This window comes from Heteronotia binoei, chromosome 2, assembly GCF_032191835.1.
Source record: "Heteronotia binoei isolate CCM8104 ecotype False Entrance Well chromosome 2, APGP_CSIRO_Hbin_v1, whole genome shotgun sequence".
NCBI lineage: Eukaryota > Metazoa > Chordata > Lepidosauria > Squamata > Gekkonidae > Heteronotia > Heteronotia binoei.
In genome coordinates, this window is record NC_083224.1 from 18,620,307 (window position 1) to 18,640,889 (window position 20,583).

The window sequence follows — 20,583 nt, forward strand, 5'->3', positions numbered from 1 at the left end:
AGTGATAAAAAAAACAAACCCAAGTGCCATCAGGAGGTTCACCAGTGGGGCTAGAAGCTAGAAAATGTTCTCCTATACCCACACACTTATTTTTAAACCAATTTCTTCTTGAATCAGGAATAATAAAATACCAAGGTGACGGATGAGGCAGTAACTAAACGGCCACTGACTTCTCTGGAGGCTTCGGCCTGGCTAAATTTATCCCTCAGAAACCTCGTCTGAGGCAACTCCAGCCAGGCCAAAGAAGTGCAGCCCGGAATGGTTGTAAAAATAAATGATTGGGGATGATGTTATTGTAAGATGATAAAAGAGGAGGTGGGGGAGGACGAGGAGACTTCCCTGATTTCAATCAAACAGCGCTGCTCGTTGACTGGTGGCGACAGGCAGACTGGGCCAGGCCGCTTGGAATGTCTTTGGCTGATGGAGAAGGTTGGGGGGTAGGGGGGAGATAGAGTCGGGCCAGTTATCAATCACTCCTACAGCTCCAAGCTGACAAACGACAGACTCGCAGCGGAGAAAGGGGGTCGTCCCCCACCCCTTCTCTCCAAGTCCATTTTACGGCTTTAACTTCGGCCAAACCCTGACCCCCATCAAAGACACAGAACTTGAACACAGGGTTTGGAGAGAAGGATCAGAAGGAAATGTGTGTTGCCACCAGTACCAGAGCTTGCAATAAACCCCAGGGCCAACTTTGCTGCCGCATACACCCAGTCACTGGACCTAACAGCATCAACTACACCGTCTCAGGCTCATTCACTTGTTTGTCTTCCAGCATTATATATGCCGTTAAATGCCAATAATGCCCTTTGGTTCTCTACATAGGGCAAACAGGACAAACCCTACGCCAAAGGATAAATGGACACAAATCTGACATCAGGAATTACAGAACTGAGAAACCTGTGGAAGAACACGTTAACACTTCCAGAGCATTCGATGGGTGACCTCAAAGTAGCTGTTTTACTGCAAAGGAACTTCAAGAACAGAATGGGGAGAGGAATTGCTGAATTACAAACTATTATGAAACTTGGAACAAACACCTACCCAGGACTGAACAAGGATATTGGTTTCTTATCTCATTACATATGCTAAACCCAATATCTCTGAGTATAGTTATGTATCCAAAGTATTCCATTGTATTTCTCTTTTAGAATAGTGTATCAGAATAATATTTTTTGTATTGAGATACTCAAATAAGGGATATTGGCTGTTTTTCTCATTACATATACTTAACCCATTTTCACTATATTTTATTGTATTCTTTTTTTTCTAAAGCCAAACTAGAATAATTTTTATAATTTATGGAATGATGTTAGAATATGTTACATGTTATAAATTATATGGACAAAAACATCACTAGGAAATACATGTCCTTTTGCTTTACCTAGACGTGTAACAAGAGCAATTAACAGGTAATTTTCATTACCTTTTATTGGTTTCCCATGCAAACGCTATCCAGACCAAATGGTCTTCCAATTTATTACACTATTTTGCCATTTGATCTTAACTTTGTTTCACTTTACACTCTTAACCCATCATCTATATGTAGTTCTGCTCACTGTACCCCGTTCCCTTGTCTGAAGAAGTCTGCATGCATACGAAAGCTTACATTCTGAATAAAACTTTGTTGGTCTTAAAGGTGAAACTTGACTCCTACCTTGTTCATCATCTGCAGAAAGCATTAGTGCTCCAAGCTGTGAATCGGTTGGATTCATCAAACAGAGATTTGATTGGTATGCCTGTTGAGAATTGTGTGCCAAGGGCGCATGAATTTGTTTCTCCCTCATTCCTTGGCATGACGCTGGAGAATCAAAATATATCTGCCTGCTGAGGAAGTTAGGAAGGCTTTCTGCAAACAATGCAAACCAGAACAAAATTTGAGTCCAGTGGCACCTTTAAGACCAACAAGTTTTATTCAAGGTTTAAGCTTTTGCACAAAAACTTCTACCTTGAATAAAATTATGTTGGTCTTATAGGTGCTTTGTTGTTATTGTTCAGTCGCACAGTTGAGTTCAACTCTTTGCGACCCCATGGACCAAGTCACGCCAGGCCCTTCTGTCTTCCATCATCCTCCGAAGTCTGCTCAAATTCGTGTCCGTTACATTGGTAACACTGTCCAGCCATCTTATCATTTGCTGTTTTCTTCTTCTTTTGCTTTCTGTCTTTCCTAGTATGAGGATCTTCTCCAGAGAGTGCTCCCTTCTCATTGGGTGGCCAAAGTATTTGAGCTTCAGCATCTGACCTTCCCGGGAACAGTCTGGGTTGATTTCCCTTAGGACTAACTGATTGAATCTTCTTGCAGTCCAAGGGACTCTCAAGATTTCAGGTTTTCACAGCTGGTAACATCATTAGGGTTTGTAGAATCTTTCGGGCTCAAGTGCCGTGTTCTACTGGAGAAGGTTTTCCTTCCAGACGTTTCGTTCTCAGCTGTGGAGAACATCCTCAGTGGCGTTGCAGCCGGAGCAGGCGCTCTGACCTTCTTGGCTGCTGTGCATTGAGTGGGAGGATGTTCTCCGCAGCTGAGAACGAAACGTCTGGAAGGAAAACTTTCTCCAGTAGAACACGGCACTTGAGCCCGAAAGATTCTACAAACCCTAAGGACTCTCAAGAGTCTTCTCCAGCACCACAGCTCAAAAGCATCTATTCTTCTGCGCTCAGCCTTCCTTATGGTCCAGCTCTCACAGCCATACATTACTACTGGGAATACCATCACTTTGACTATACGGACTTTTGTTGACAGGGTGATGTCTCTGCTTTTTATTATACTGCCCAGGTTCGCCATAGCTGCCCTCTCAAGGAGCAAACATCTTTTAATTTCATGGCTACTGTCACCACCTGCAGTGATCTTGGATCCCAGAAATGCAAAGACTGTCACTACTTCCATGTCTTCTCCTTCTAATTGCCAAGGAGTGATAGAGCCAGATGCCATGATCTTAGTGTTACTGGACTCAAACTGTGTTCTGCTGCCTCAGACTAACACGACTGCCCACCTGAATCTATGCAAAATTGAATTATTCAAGAGGGCTTTTCTATGTGTGCAACAGAGTAGCACTGTACAACGGGTTTCACAAAGTTACTTGGATAAACTACTGGGGAACGTGGTCTGAACTGCAGGGGCTACTTTGCTGTGGATTGGATCCCACTGGGTAATTTTGCATCATTTAATGCAGGGGTGGCCAACGGTAGCTCTTCAGGTGTTTTTTTGCCTACAACTCCCATCAGCCCCAGCCAGCATGGCCAATGACTGGGGCTGATGGGAGTTGTAGGCAAAAAAAACATCTGGAGAGCTACCGTTGGCCACCCCTGATTCAATGCATCATGTTAACACACTTTGCCGCAGTTCTGTTTCCTAGACTTCTGGTTGGTTCTACAATCCAAATCCTATTTCATTTTTTTTGTCCCATCTTGTGGGCTATATTGTCTAACTCTATGTAATCTTGGTGAATAAGTGGACAATAGATAATGTGCATATACACAAAAGTGGAGGGTGGGGGTCTGGAGATCTCCCGCTTTGACAACTGATATCCAACTGGCAGAGATCAGCTTCCCTGGAGAAAATAATTAAGCCCAAAATCACCAGAATGACAGTAACACTTATACACAAATAGTGTATATGCAACCTTTGTTGTTCATTCGCACAGTCGAGTCCGACTTTTTGCGACCCCATGGACCAAGTCACACCAGGCCCTCCTGTCTTCCACCATCCTCCGAAGTCTGCTCAAATTCGTGTTTGTTACATCAGTAACGCTGTCCAGCCATCTCCTCTTTTGCTGTTTCCTTCTTCTTTTGCCTTCTGTCTTTCCCAGCATGAGGATCTTCCCCAGTGAGCGCTCCCTTCTCATTTGGTGGCCAAAGTATTTGAGCTTCAGCTTCAGCATCTGACCTTCCAGTGAACAGTCTGGGTTGATTTCCCTTAGGACTGACTGATTGGATCTTCTTGCAGTCCAAGGGACTCTCAAGATTCTTCTCCAGTACCACAGTTCAAAAGCATCTATTCTTCTGCACTCGGCCTTCCTTATGGTCCAGCTCTCACAGCCATACATTACTACTGGAAATACCATCACTTTGACTATACGGTTTTTTGTTGGCAGGGTGATGTTTCTACTTTTTATTTTACTGCCCAGGTTTGCCATAGCTGTCCTCCCAAGCAACCTACATTTATCAAAATACATGCATATCAATAGTCATCATTAGTAACTAGTTAACTACTCATAATACTTAATTCAACAAATGCTCATTATACATGATTCAACAAACGCGACTGGAAAAAGAAACTTGATTCAAACGTTTGTTGAATTATGTATCATGTATTATGAGCGTTTGTTGAATTAAGTATTGTCCACGCATTCTGAGTTTTCAGTTGGGCCAAACACAACTCCCACAGTCTACCTCAGAGGTTATTGTGAGGAGAAAATGGAGGCTGACAAAATAAGACACTTTGGCAGCTCCACATTGGGGGGAGAGGAAGAGTGTCAGTGAATAAAAATAAATAACATAAGAGAAGCCATGCTGGATCAGGTCAATGGCCCATCCAGTCGAACACTCTGTGTCACACAGTGGCCAAAAACCCAGGTGCCATTAGGAGGTCCATCAGTGGGGCCAGGATACTAGAAGCCCTCCCACTGTGCCCCTTCTGCAAGCACCAAGAATATAGAGCATCACTGCTCCGGACGGAGAGTTCTAGCAATACACTGTGGCTAATAGACACTGTTGGACCTCTGCTCCATATAAGAACATAAGAGAAGCCATGTTGGACCAGGCCAATGGCCAATCCAGTCCATCACTCTGTCACACAGTGGCCAAGAAAACCAAGTGCCTGTAATTTTAATACATAGAACAGTTTTTAATTTCTTGTTTCCAGACTGGCCTTATTTCTGGGTGTGAAAGAGTGTCTTATCCTTGACATCAAAAGATATTTCTGCAAATATTTATATGCCTATAGCCATTAAAATTGTAAATAGCATATAATTATCCAAGGGTTGAGGGGTTTCTTCTTAGCAAATGGAACAGAATTCCAACTCGGCAGCAATTTAATTTTGATTGGTAGCTGCTTTCCTTGAAAGCAGGGTTACCAAAGGGCTGGGGGGGGGGCGTGGAATGCAAAATCAACAACTGTCTGTAAACATGCCTTCTACGTTGTGGCCCTCACTATGTGGAATGGCCTTCCTGAGGAGGTCAAAAAGGCTCCCACACTGCTGGCATTCTGCAAAGGATACAAAATGGAATTATACAAGAGGGCTTTTCCTATGCAGGCAATAGAGTTGCATAGAGAAGGAAGAGAAAGAAGTACCTTCCTCACAATACGAAAACTCATGGGCATTCAATGAAATTGCTGAGCAGTTGGGTTAGAATGGATAAAAGGAAGTCCTTCACCCAAAGGGTGATTAACACATGGAATTCACTGCCTCAGGAGGTGGTGGTGGCTACAAGCATAGACAGCTTCAAGAGGGGATTGGATAAGCATAAGGAGCAGAGGTCCATCAGTGGCTATTAGGCACAAGGTCTAGATCAGGGGTAGGGACCGTTGGCTCTCCAGATGTTTTTTGCCTACAACTCCCATCAGCCCCAGCCATTGGCCATGCTGGCTGCGACTGATGGGAGTTGTAAGCAAAAAACATCTGGAGAGTCAACGTTCCCAACCCCTGGTCTAGATGGAATTCTCTTTCTGAGGCAGTGATGCTCTGTATTCTTGGTGCTTGGCAGGGGCACAGTGGGAGGACTTCTAGCCCCACTGGTGGACCTCCTGACGGCACTTGAGTTTTTTGGCCACTGTGTGGCACAGAGTGTTGGACTGGATGGATCATTGGCCTGATCCAACATGGCTTCTCTTATGTGCTAAATGATTCACAAAAGTTACTTGGGTAAATTATTAGGGGCTGAGGTCTATACTACTGTGAAGAGCTTACTGAAGCTAGAACCCTACTATGGATTTTTTTTTTTTGCATTATTTAATGTGTCATGTGAACACTTACACGTTCCTTCTGTTTGTGGGCTTCCGGTTGGTTCTACAACCCTGGCACTACTGCATTGTTTATTGGATTGACTCACTTTGTGTAATCCTTGACTGGATTGACTCATTTTGTGTAATCCCCCTTGAGTCCAAGTGAAAAAGGGGGACTATACATAATGTTATTAATAATAAATTATTTACCTCTTTGTCATAAAAACCTCAAACCAACACATAGAATCAAAGAGTTGGAAGGGACCTCCAGGGTCATCTAGTCCAACCCCCTGTATAATGCAGGAAATTTACAAATACCTCCCCCTAAATTCACAGGCCCCACAGCGCAGAGTGGTAAAGCTGCAGTACTGCAGTCTGAGCTCTCTGCTCACAATCTGAGTTCGATCCCAGCGGAAACTGGGTTCAGGTAGCCGGCTCAAGGTTGACTTAGCCTTCCATCCTTCCGAGGTCGGTCAATTGAGTACCCAGCTTGCTTGGGTGTGTGTGTGTGTGTGTGTGTGTGGAAAAGTGTGGATGATTGAGGAAGGCAATGGCAAACCACTCCATTAAAAGTCTGCTGTGAAAATGTCATGATGCAACGTCACCTTACAGTCGGAAACAACTGTTGCTTGCACAGGAGACTACCTTTACCTTTTTAAATTCACAGGATCCGCATTGCTGTCAGATGGCCATCGGGCCTCTGTTTAAAAACCTCCAGGGAAGGAGAGTCTACCAACTCTCAAGCAAGCCTGTTCCACTGAGGAACCACTCTGACAGTCAGAAAGTTCTTCCTAATGTTGAGCTGGAAACTCTTTTGATGTAATTTCAACCCATTGGTTCTGGTCTTACCATCTGGGGCCACAGAAAATAATTCTGCACCATCCTATATATGACAGCCCTTCAAGTATTTGAAGATGGTGATCATATCACCTCTCAGCCACCTCTTCTCCAGGCTAAGCATGTCCAACTCCTTCAACCTTTCCTTGTAGGTTTTGGTCTCCAGCCCCATCACCATCTTTGTTACCCTCCTCTGAACCCCTTCCAGCTTGTCTATATCCTTCTTAAACTGTGGTGCCCAAAACTGAACTCAATACTCCAGGTGAAGTCTTACCAGAGCAGAGCAAAGCGATACCATCACTTCACATGATCTGGACATTATACTTCTGTCGATACAGCCCGAAATAGCATTTGCCTTTTTAGCTACTGCATCACACTGTTGACTCACGTTCAGTGTATGGTCCACTAAGACCCCTAGATCCTTTTTACACATACTACATCAAGGCTGTCTTCAAGGGACAGGATCTTCCCCCACCCCAACCAGCTTGCTACTCTACTTGAGGGGTTAAAGCCAAATAACAGTAGAATGCCTTCTGTTGAGAAGATACTTTTTGCTACACAGTAATAGCCCAAATTTAACTTCCTAGAAGAGCTAGGGAAGAGGATCGCATCACTCTGAAGGACACTTCTCAAATGGACCCTTGATGCAGAGGCAGAAGAACATAAGAGAAGCCATGTTGGATCAGGCCAATGGCCCATCCAATCCAACACTGTGCAAAACACAGTGTCCAAAAAACCAGGTGCCATCAAGAAGTCCACCAGCAGGGCCAGAACTCCAGAAGTCCTCCCACGGTTACCCATCTAGTACCAAGAATACAGAACATCACTGCCCCAGACACAGTGTTCCATCTATGCCTTGTGGCTAAGAGCCACTGATAGCCCTCTGCTCCAGATGTTTATTTAATCCCCTCTAAGGTTTAGCAGATGAAAGATCATTGAGAAGAGTGATGTTAGTCAAGGAGGAACTCTTCAGGGATGAGGCAAATTCCATTTACAGATTTCCCAACATCAGAAGGGTGTTCAATGCAGAAAGAGACCCTCAAGTTTCAACCCCACCTAAAAACCATGGGGACTGAATCTGTTAAAACCCAGACACATTGGTTTCAATGAAATATGCATTTATTAAGACACATTTTGATATCAGAAGACAGATGAACTCTGTAATTAGAACAAGACGACTGCAGATTTATTCCCCGCCCTTCTCTCTGAATCAGAGACTCACAGAGGTTTACAATCTCCTATATTTTCTCCCCAACAACAGGCACCCTGTGAGGTGGGGGGGGGGGCTGAGCGGGCTCTCACAGCAGCTGTCCTTCCAAGGACAACTCCTATGAGCTATGGCTGACCCAAGGCCATTCCAGCAGCTGCAAGTGGAGGAGTGGGAAATCAAACCCGGTTCTCTCAGATAAGAATCCACATACTTAACCACTACACCAAACTGGCTCTCGACTTCTTTAGACTTCTGATTGGTTCCACAGCTCTAATCCAACTGCATTGCTTACTCATTGTCCCATCCAGTTAATTGGATGGACTCATTTAGTGTAATGTTTCTTGACTCCAGGTGAGAAAGGTGGACTGTAATAAATAACGAAAATATATATATATATATTTGGACTGCAGACAAATTCTAAGTATGTTTCCCAAGCTGGCCCAGTTCTGCTCATGCAATGACCTAGCTCACCATTAGGATTTCTGCATTAATTGTCTCTGAATCTAGTCCTTACAGAACTATAGAAAGAAATAACCCCTGTCCCACTCAGTACAATGTTGTAGTACGTTTTTCAACTAAAAAGTTAGATAAGACAAGACAATACCCACTTTCTGACAATTTCAAGGCTTAGAGATGTAGAGTGAGTGTGCCAACACCATATTGCATGCATCGCTAACATAACTGGCTTTTAAATAGATCCCTTATTTAAGGAAATGCTCATGCTAGGCGATTTAAGTAAACTACCTCTCAGCAATTACTTGGGGAGGTGTTGTGTGTGTTGGAGGAGGATGGGGTTTGATATAAACAGGCCTCATTTTGGGCAGGAACTCCGAAACCTCTAAATTTTATTGTGTTCTTTCTTTCTCTCTCCCCCCGACCCCTTCCAAATACTTGCTTCTGGGCTCCATGGTTCAACCCCCCCACCCCCCGTGAGAGTTTCGCTGAACCCTATGATCTGACAAACTTTCTAATATTTTCCCCCACGAAAAATGAGAAAATAACCAAAACAGAGAAAGCGGACAGGTGGAAATCTTCATCATGCCACTGTGCCCACATAGGAGAAAATCATTTTAAAAGTATGATGGGGGTAAGGCTTAATTATAACCATTCTAATTCAAGAAACATTTTAAGGCAGATGCTGAGCTGATATAATTTAGTCCACCTTCCGGTGATGTCAGGGGGTGTGTGGCATATGCAAATTACTTATGCAAATGAGTTGTGCTAATGAGCTCCGGCACATCTTTTTCTACGAAATGACCACGAGAGTAAGTGTGCCAACACCATATCGCATCGCTAATATGACTTGCTTTTATATAGGGCCCTTATTTAAAGAAACCTTCCTGCCAAGCAATTTAAGTATCTGTAAGTACCTATAAGCAATTATTTGGGGAGGTGTTGTGTGCCTGGGAGTTGATATATGTAACTCCTGCTCCCCAACTCAAAAAACTATCAGCCAAAACAGGGGCTAGGATTTCCAGGAAATCTTAAAGAGAAAGCAGCAAGCTGGGCAAGCCAACCTTTTGCTCTTTTTACTCCAAAGAGAAACCAATCGGTCAATTTCCTCTGAAGCAATGGGTGAGACCCTAGCCTCAGTCTCCTGCTTCACGCTTGGAAACCTTACACCACTGATTTATTAAGATCAAGCTGAAATTATTCACACAACCCGAATAACGCACTTTCAGTGGGTTTTGCTGTTTCCCACAGCAAGATCCAATTCTAAAGTGCCTCCAAAGTGAAATGAAAGGGCATTATCCAGCATGTGTGAAAGCACAAGAAGAAGATGATCTCCCCTCCACAGGAAAAACAGATCCCAGAAATAGGTTGCGTCCAATGGCACCTTTAAGTCCGACAGTATTTCTCAGCCTTACTTTTTTTTTCCCTTGCCTTATCAGTGCCTTCCCCTTCTGTTTCTCCCTTCCCACCCCATCCCGTCACTAATTGATAAAAAAAATATTTTAAAAGTCTATGAAATATTTCAATTGACTTGGTTTTATAATTAGAAATGGAAATTGAAATGGATCATATTTTATACTTTGCCCAAGCTGAATTGTACACCTTGGGGTTTTTTTTAATGCCACTTGTTAACTTATTTTTCTTTCTTTTTTTTGGATGGGTCTCTGACCGTATTAAACTTGATTTGACCGACAGCATTTTTTGCGGGGGGCGTTTTGCTAAAATTCCTTATTTAGACCGATGGTGTGAAGAAGAAGATGATGATATTGAATTTATATCCTGCCCTCCACTCTGAATCTCAGAGTGGCTCACAATCTCCTTTACCTTCCTCCCCCACAACAGACACCGTGTGAGGTGGGTAAGGCTGGAGAGGGCTCTCACAGCAGCTGCCCTTTCAAGGACAGAGAGTGGCCTACAATCTCCTTTCCCTTCCTCCCCCACAACAGACACCCTGTGAGGTGGGCAGGGCTGGAGAGGGCTCTCACAGCAGCTGCCCTTTCAAGGACAACTCCTACCAGAACTATGGCTGACCCAAGGCCATGCCAGCAGGTGCAAGTGGAGGAGTGGGCAATCAAACCTGGCTCTCCCACATAAGAGTCCACACACTTAACCACTACACCAAACTGGCACTCACCAAACTGTGCATCAGGTATAAATAGAGACATTAGTTCGCCTTGTGTTATTCTGCCAGCAGTGGACCTTGCCCAGATCCTTTTGGATTGCTTCTGTTTTACACAGACATCCACTTCCGCTGGAATCCTGAGTGACAACCCTACTGTTGGCAGATGTGGACCCTGAAATAACTTATTCAGTGGCAAAATATCCGTCGATAGCGTTTTCTCTAAAACACCTCTGAAATTCGTTGTGCTGTCATTATGTCCTGAGATTTTAAAGTCGAATTCTATAACGTTAAAGAGTTCTAGGGAATTTTAGATTAAGATTAGATGTTCTGTTTTTTAATTATTCTTGTGCTCATGGTGAGTGGTTCTCTTTCCTTGCTCGGTTTTAAATGATTTGTCATTTGTTTTGTCTTTCCGGTCTTGTTTTAGTTTGAGAAGACCACTGGTCAAAGAAACTAATAGACAAAACGATAAAGGTAAAGCTCACACCCTGAATAAAACTTCGTTGGTCTTAAAAGGCAGTGTTCCCTCTAAGCTGAGTTGGCATGAGTTAGCCCACAGATTTTTAGCCTCCTGCTCACACATTTTTGTCTTAGCTCAGGAAGGATGACCCCAGAGCACAATAACTGATGCAGTGGCTCACAACTCTAATGCCAGTAGCTCACAAAGGAGAATTTTTGCTCACAGGGCTCCCCAGCTTAGAGAGAACATTGCTTAAAGGTGTCATTGGACTCTGAACTTTTGTTCTGTTGCTTCAGGCCAACACCAGACCCTTAACCCTACAAGAATTTTGACCAAGTTATAGTCTCATTCTGTCACGTTGTTTTATTATTTACGTTTTAAATCTTGTTCATAGTTCTGTATTTTACTATGTTTTTAAAATGTTTTAATTTCTGTAGCTAGAAGTACACGGTATACGTGGGGAGGGGGGAGGGGGTTGCTGGGTTGTTATGGCCCGTGGCTACAACAATAAAATACTTTGAACTTTGAACACGGCTGTCCATCTAGATATCCCAGACAGGCTGCGCTCGGTGGAGGAGACTAGAAGAGGAGGGGAAAGATCCTAAGAAGCAACTTTATGTTTCTGGGTGGTGGCATTTCATACAGAAAACTCTTCTCCCTTCCCCCCCTCCCAGTCCGGCGGGAGCTGAAAGCTGGGACCCGCGGTCCCGAAGGCAAGTCAGCCGCAGCCTTCCTTTCGGAACAAGCCTGTCCATCCACGGCAAGAGGTTTACTCGAGAGTAAGCCCCGGCTCTTGGGTGGAGAGAAAAGGCTACGAGGCTGTCCGCCGCGGTTTGACAGCAGAAAAGATTACACGGGGGCGGGGGGGGGGAGTTCTGTTCTTGTTATAAAGATAAGAGATTTGGGGAGGGGAGGCCACCGACCGGCCTAAGGAAAGGCGAGACGGTTTCGTTAATTTTAAAGAGGGTTTTCGAAAGGAAAGGAGAGAGAGAGAACGAGAGCGACAGAGAGAACGAGAGAGAGAGAGAGAGACAGAGAGAGAGACAGAAAGAGAGAGAGAAAGAGAGAGAGAGAAGCAGAGACAGAAAGAGAGAGAGTAAAAAAACAGGATAGAAAGAGAGAGAGAAAAAAGAGAGCGAGAAGGAGAGACAGAGACAGAAAGAGAGTAAAAAACAGAGAGAACGAGATAGAGAGACAGAAAAAGAGAGAACGAGAGAGAAAGAGAGACAGAGACGGAGAGACAGAGATAGAAAGAGAGTAAAAAAACAGAGAGAGAACCAGACAGAAAGAGAGAGAAGGAGAGAGAAAAAGAGAGAAAGAGAAAGAGAAGGAGAGAGAGAGATAGAAAGAGAGAGAGTAGAAAACAGAGAGAGAACCAGGCAGAAAGGGAGAGACAGAAAAAGAGAAAGAGAGACAGAAGAAAGAGAACTAGACAGACAGAGAGAGAGAGAGACAGAAAGAGACAGAGAGACAGAGGAGAGAGAGAAAAAGAGGAGACAGAAAGAGAGAGAGACAGACAGACAAAAAAAGTTAGGCCCACGTGAAAGTCTGTTCCATTTCCATGAACCAGATCAATTTTGTTACATGTTATTTACGTTATCCAGTCAGGAACTTCGGGAATTATTAAGGTTACCCTCGAGTCCGGGAACACCTGGGAGACAAACCCGATTTGGGGGCTAGGGCGTCATAAGCCTTCGAGAGTCACAGCTCTCCTCGTCGGGCCCGCGTGGGAATTCCCTTCGCCTGGGCCCAGCCGGGTGGGAAAGGCCGGGCGCGCTGCTCGGAAAGCCAAAGCGAAGCGGCTCTTGATGGGCGCTTTGGAGTGTCTCGGTTGATGGATGCCATAGCCAGCCTCCCCTCCACCCCGGGGGTGGGTGGAGGGGTGGATTTGTTTGGGCGAAGGCGACTTAGGAGCCCCGGAGTCTCTCCTCGAACTGAAATTCATTTGCCGCCATAAATTACTTTTAAAAGCCACCCCGGCTATAAATCTGCCCGTTTGGTTTAAACACCAGCCTCCCTATAGAAGCCCAGGACAACGCGGACATTGTCGGAAGGGGAGGCAGGCAGGTACCGCGGGGGGAGGGCGCATTCAACAGGCTGAGAATTTGGAGACTGGAGGGGGCGGGGGGGGGCGCGGAGAAATTACCCCTCCTTGTGATTTGTCCTGGAGGTTTCTTACCAAGAAGATAGAAAGTGCATTCAGGGAGAGAGAGAGAGGGAGAGAGAGAGAAAAAGAAAGAAATTGAACAAAGCAGAAGTCAGGTGCACTTTTAAGACCAATCAAGTTTTATTCAGAAGGCAAGCTTTCGTGTGCTCTCTAAGCACACTTCATCAGACGAGGAGATCAGAAGAAGAAGATATAGGCTTTATATCCCGCCCTCCGCTCTGAAGAGTCTCAGAGCCGCTCACAATCTCCTTTCCCTTCCTCCCCTACAACAGACACCCTGTGAGGTAGATGAAGATATTGGATTTATATCCCGCCCTCCACTCCGAAGAGTCTCAGAGCGGCTCACAATCTCCTTTACCTTCCTCCCCCACAACAGACACCCTGTGAGGTAGATGAAGATATTGGATTTATATCCCGCCCTCCACTCCGAAGAGTCTCAGAGCGGCTCACAATCTCCTTTCCCTTCCTCCCCCCCCCATAACAGACACCCTGTGAGGTAGATGAAGATATTGGATTTACATCCCGCCCTCCACTCCCACTCCGAAGAGTCTCAGAGTGGCTCACAATCTCCTTTACCTTCCTCCCCCACAACAGGTGGGGTGGGGCTGAGGTGGGACTCTCACAGCAGCTGCCCTTTCAAGGACAGAGAGCGGCCTACAATCTCCTTTCCCTTCCTCCCCCACAACAGACACCCTGTGAGGTGGGTGGGGCTGGAGAGGGCTCTCACAGCAGCTGCCCTTTCAAGGACAACCTCTGCCAGAGCTATGGCTGACCCAAGGCAATGCTAGCAGGTGCAAGTGGAGGAGTGGGGAATCAAACCTGGTTCTCCCAGATAAGAGTTCGCATACTTAACCACTACACCAAACTGGCTCTCAATACCTGATCCACTGCTCTGAGGAAGTGTGCTTAGAGAGCACATGAAAGCTTACGTTCTGAATAAAACTTGATTGGTCTTAAAGGTGACACTTGACTCCTGCTTTGTTCAGCTACTTCAGACCAACATGGCTGCTCACTTGGATCTAAAAAGAGAGAAAGAGAAAAAGAGAGAGAAAGAGAGAGAGAGAGAAAGAAAGACAGACAAATTTTGCACTAGCCCTTTAATCCTGGTTTAGCCCTTGTCCCCAAGCTGACATTCTAAACTAAAATCATAGAATCACAGAGTCATAGAGTCGGTTTCTCTGATTCCCTGATTCTCGTGTAGAATATCGGTTTGAGGACAGAGCTAAACCAATGTTAAAGGTCTAGTGCGAAATTGGTCAAAGAAAGACAGAAAGTCAGAAAAAAGTAAGACAGCTTTGAGTCCAGTAGTACCTTTAAGACCAACAGAAGTTTATTTATTTATGTTAATTTCTAGTGCGCCCTAGAAATTAAACAATTTAACCTTCCAGGACATTCGGTTGCTGACCGAAGAGTAGCAAAGGGAGCTAGAGAGACGACCGAATTGCACCTGATAATGAAGCTCAAAACCAATGCAGCCTCCTGGATCAAATCAAGACCTAGGTTTCCTGGATGCATTCACACTACACTAACGAATGCATTTCACATCAGCAGATCACAACAGACTTAAATAACAATAGGCAATAAAATTAGAAGTAAATAAAACAATAAAACATTTCAGGTGGGAGACAACTAATTAGGCCACAGCCGCAAGTTTCATTGTACATGCACAAATCAAATACCCAGAAGAAAACTTTGGTCAGAAAGGTGTTACCGGACTCAAGTTTTGCCCTCTCACTTCAGACCTACACAGCGACCCGCCTGGATTTAAATGAAGAAACAATTTAACCTTCCAGGACATTCGGTTGCTGACCGAAGAGTAGCAAAGGGAGCTAGAGAGACGACCGAATTGCACCTGATAATGAAGCTCAAAACCAACGCAGCCTCCTGGATCAAATCAAGACCTAGGTTTCCTGGATGCATTCACACTACACTAACGAATGCATTTCACATCAGTAAAAATCCAGATGTAAAATGCATTTGTTAGTGTAGTGTGAATGTACCCCTTGTCTGGTTGCCAGTCCTGATTTCTCCACACCTGCTACCCCCTCTACATATCACACCTAATCCAATTATGCCTGCTGTTGCCATTCAGCATCTGAAATCACTCCACTCTCCAATTGTAAGAATAGATGGACTCACATGCTAACTCAGGGGTGACCAAACTATGGCTCAGGCTCTTTCAAACATATTGTTTGGCTCTTGAAGCCTCCACTGCCCTGTTGGCCAGCTTGGAGAAGACATCTGTCTCTTTAAATCTCCTCTCCAAGCCAAGCCAGCTGGCAGCATTTAAAGTTGCATTTAAAAAGGTAAAGGTAGTCCCCTGTGCAAGCACCAGTCGTTTCAGACTCTGGGGTGATGTTGCTTTCCCAACGTTTTCACGGCAGACTTTTTACGGGGTGGTTTGCCATTGCCTTCCCCAGTTCTCTACACTTTCCCCCCAGCAAGCTGAGTACTCATTTGACCGACCTCAGAAGGATGGAAGGCTGAGTCAACCTCGAGCCGGCTACCTGAAAACCCAGCTTCCACCAGGATCGAACTCAGGTCGTGAGCAGAGATTAGGACTGCAATACTGCAGCTTTACCACTCTGCACCATGGGGCTCTAAAGTTGCATTTAGGGGCATGCATTTAAAGTTGGTTTCTTTTTACCTCCCCTATGCATTTAAAGTTACTACCTATGCATTTAAATTGGTTTCCTACTGCCTCTTACTATCTGTTTCCTTCCTTCCAACATCTGATGTTTATGTCTTGTGGCTCTTATGTTAAGCAAGTTTGGCCACCCCTGTTCTAGCTGTATCTGAAGTGAGCAATGAGTCAAGAAAGCTCATTCCCCTGCCACATATCCTGTTAGTCTTTAAAAGGTGCTACTGAACTCTAGCTCCTGGCTGCTGCTACAGAGACTAATAGGGCTACCCATTTCAAACGAACAAACATTCCTTTTTCTTACCTTTTCAGGAAAACCGTATTTTAAAAGCATCCAAAAATGGCCATTTCTTGGGGGGGGCGGGGGGGCGGAATGGATTAAAGGCCCAAGGAATATGATCTCAGTAAACTATTGGAGTGCAGTCCCAGGCACCGTTAAGTAACTTCCATTGAACTTGAGAGAATTTGCTCTATGCAGGGCTTTTTTGGTAGAAAAAGCCCAGCAGGAACTCATCTGCATATTAGGCCACACACCCTGACATCAGCATTGTTCCACACAGGGATTTTTGGTAGAAAAAGCCCAGCAGGAACTTGTGCATATTAGACCACACCCCCTGATGCCAAGCCCGCCGGAATTGTGTTCCTGTGCATTCCTGCTCAAAAAAGCCCCCGTTCTATGCATAGATTTCACAGCTGAGAAAGAGAGACTGAAGTTTTTGCACGTTCAAATGGGGTATGTGTGAAAATTAACCCCAAAACCCTGAGGACTAGCACCTCCTTCTGGAATTGCCAGTCTTCCCTTCCTAAAAAAGGTAAAGGTAGTCCCCTGGGCAAGCACCTGTCGTTTTCTACTCTAGGGTGACGTCGCATCACCATGTTTTCACCGCAGACTTTTTATGGGGTGGTTTGCCATTGCCTTCCCCAGTCTTTTTACACTCCCCCCCAGCAAGCTGGGTACTCATTTGACCTCGGAAGGATGGAAGGCTGAGTCAACCTCGAGCTGGCTACCTGAACCCAGCTTCCACCAGGATCGAACTCAGGTCACGAGCAGAGAGCTCGAACTGCAGTACTACAGCTTTACCACTCTGCACCACGGGGCTCTTAAAACTCCTCAGCCATCTCCTCACCCAACAGATCAGAGTCTTCAAAAAGAGATGTAGAAAAAAGAAAAGCAGAAGCCCACAATAGAAGCTAGCCGAAAGAAAACACGAAGAGGCATGAAAGATTCCCTGAAACTGGAAAATCCTTCCTTTACTCCCTGATACATTCAGAAGGCCATGGATACATTTAAAGAAACCGGAGGCTGTTCTATTTTTATTAAGCATTTGGAAAAAACCCCATTCATAATTTTAAAAGAACATCACAGGTTCTATATTGATATTACAACCTGGATTTGATGGGTAGTTGACGGCGACGACTGAGATATTAAGTGTTACGGGGTAGCTAAAACTCTCTCCCAAGATTCTCTTTAATGGCCTCCCCTCCAGAAAGAAATTGACTGCCATCTCACTCTCATTTGAAACCTGAAGAAGTGTCGTCTCTGAAGAAGTGCGCGCACACACGAAAGCTTATACCTTGCATAAAACTTTGTTGGTCTTAAAGGTGCCGCTGTACTCAACCTTTTTTTGGCACTTGAAACCTGACTTAAAGGGCAACTAGAATGATTCAAGGGTTGGAACACTTTCCCTATGAAGAAAGGTTAAAATGCTTGGGGCTCTTTAGCTTGGAGAAACCTTGGCTCAGAGAGGTGACGTCACGTGATAGGGTTTACAAGATTATGCATGAGATAGAGAAAGTAAAGAAATACTTTTCTCCCTTTCTCACAATATGAGAACTCATGGACATTCAACGAAATTGCTGAACAGTCAGGTTAGAATGGATAAAAGGAAGTCCTTCACCCAAAGGGTGATTAACATGTGGAATTCACTGCCACGGGAGGTGGCAGCTGCTGCAAGCACACACAGTTTTAAGTGGGGACTGGATAAACGTATGGAGCAGAAGTCCATCAGTGGCTATTAGTAAGTAAGTAAGTAAGTAAAATTTTATTTATATCCCGCCCTCCCCCGCCAAGCAGGCTCAGGGCGGCTAACAACAGCACATTAGCCACAGTGTATTGATGGAACTCTGTCTGGGGCAGTGATGCTATGTATTCTTGGTGCTTGGGGGGGGGGGGCCCAGTGGGAGGGCTTCTAGTGTCCTGGCCCCACGATGGACCTTCTGATGGCACCTGGGGTTTTTTGGCCACTGTGTGACAAAGAATGTTGGACTGGATGGGCCATTGGCCTGATCCAACAGGGCTTCTCTTACGTTCTTACAGCACTTGGGCTTAAACATTGATAAGGTCCTGCAACCTGATGAGCTGGATCTATACAGGTTCCAAAGGTGCTAGTCCTCTTGACTTAATTGCTTCATCATTTTTTTAAAAAAATCATTTTTAATGGACTGATGGGAGGTCGCTGAAATGCTGCTGCATACTCAGTAAGAAGGGAGTCTCTTTGCGTCTCTGCGAACAGTTCCACACCCAACACAAAGTGAGGCCAAATTCCTGCCACCATTCCAAAATTTGATCTCCCAACTCCCCTCCCAGTTTGCTTGTTATGAAAGCTACAAAGGCATGGGCTGGTGAGACAGCACAGAAAGAGATGCTGAGCCAGCAAATGAATGCACAGACCTAACAAGCAAGCATGTCCCATTAATATTAACAACAAACATAAACATGCATCAAGCAACTGTTCTTTCAGGGAGAACACTGTTCAGACGAGTCTGTTGGAAAGGATTACTAAATTAATAATGGGCTATATTTAACACGTAAAGAGCCCCATGGCGCAGAGTGGTAAAGCTGCAGTACTGCAGTCGGAGCCCTCTGCTCACGACCTGAGTTCGATCCCATCGGAAGCTGGTTCAAGTAGCCGGCTCCAGGTTGACTCAGCCTTCCATCCTTCTGAGGTCGGTAAAATGAGTACCCAGCTTGCCGGGGGAAAGTGTAGAGGACTGGGGAAGGCAATGGCAAACCACTCCGTAATACAGGGGTGGGGAACCTTTTTTTCTGCCAAGGGCCATATGGAAAATCATTCGCGGGCCATAAAAAATTATCAACTTAAAAAACAGTGCTCCACCAAGGGAGAATGATTTAGGCCAGCAAAATGAATGCAAATAATTGTTTTTCTATTTGAAGTCATGTGGGGAGAACCTAATCTGACACACACACACCCGGCCCGCCACTCTAGGCAAATGCATAGGTCCAGGGCTTTTTTGTAGAAAAAGCCCAGTAGTAACTCAGTAGCATATTAGACCACATCCCCTAATATTAGCATATTAGGTCACACACTTATTAGCATAACCAAGTGCAAACTGAACGGTGACAGTAACTTTTCCAGGCCCTGCAGCAATTCTGGCTGGTCAGCCAGGCCCCAGGGAGGCTGCCGCACAGTGCAGCTGAGCCCCACGATCCTCACTGTCCAGCCAGGCCCCAGGGAGGCTGCCAGCAATCCCCAAGGGCCACACCAAGTGACTTCGAGGGCCGCATACGGCCCTCGGGACAGAGGTTCCCCACCCCTGCCGTAAAAAGTCTGCCGTGAAAACGTTGTGAAAGCAACGTCATCCCAGAGTGGAAAAGACTGGTGCTTGCACAGGGGACTACCTTTACCTTTTTATATTTAACACCCACTGCTTTATGCTGGAACAGAGCCTTAGTCCATCCGAGTCAGTATTGTCAACTCAGACCAGCGGTGGCTCTCCAGGGTCTCAGGCAGAGATCTTTCCCATCACCTACTGCCAGATCTTTTCAACTGGAGATACCAGGGATTGAACCTGGGACATTCTGCATGCCAGACAGGTGGTCTGCCATTGTATTTGCAGTGAACAAGGCAGACTATAAATAAATAGAAATAGACTGGTAGTTTTGGGAAACCACCTTGAAGACCCGTACGGGGGGAAACAAAAAGCTGGTTCAAGAAGAAGAAAATGAAGCTATTGGATTTATATCCCGCCCTCCACTCCGAAGAGTCTCAGAGCGGCTCACAACCTCCTTTCCCTCCCCCCCCCCCAACAGACACCCTGTGAGGTAGATGAAGATATTGGATTTATATCCCGCCCTCCACTCCGAAGAGTCTCAGAGCGGCTCACAATCTCCTTTCCCTTCCCCCCCCCCCAACAGACACCCTGTGAGGTAAATGAAGATATTGGATTTATATCCCGCCCTCCATTCTGAAGAGCCTTAGAGTGGCTCACAACCTCCTTTCCCTTCCCCCCCCCCCAACAGACACCCTATGAGGTAGATGAAGATATTGGATTTATATCCCACCCTCAACTCCGAAGAGTCTCAGAGCGGCTCACAATCTCCTTTCCCTTCCGCCCCCACAACAGACACCCTGTGAGGTAGATGAAGATATGGGATTTATATCCCGCCCTCCACTCCGAAGAGTCTCAGAGCGGCTCACAATCTCCTTTACCTTCCTCCCCCACAACAGACACCCTGTGAGGTAGATGAAGATATTGGATTTATATCCCGCCCTCCACTCCGAAGAGTCTCAGAGCGGCTCACAATCTCCTTTACCTTCCTCCCCCACAACAGACACCCTGTGAGGTAGATGAAGATATTGGATTTATATCCCGCCCTCCACTCCGAAGAGTCTCAGAGCGGCTCACAATCTCCTTTCCCTTCCCCCCCCCAACAGACACCCTGTGAGGTAAATGAAGATATTGGATTTATATCCCGCCCTCCATTCTGAAGAGCCTTAGAGTGGCTCACAACCT

At 45.4% G+C, this 20,583-nt stretch overlaps 1 protein-coding gene across 1 annotated transcript in view; it reads right to left on the reverse strand.

Annotated features, from left to right (window-relative positions):
- The window catches only part of GATA5 (GATA binding protein 5), a 55,262-nt gene that overhangs the window by 23,550 nt on the left and 11,129 nt on the right, over window positions 1–20,583 (reverse strand).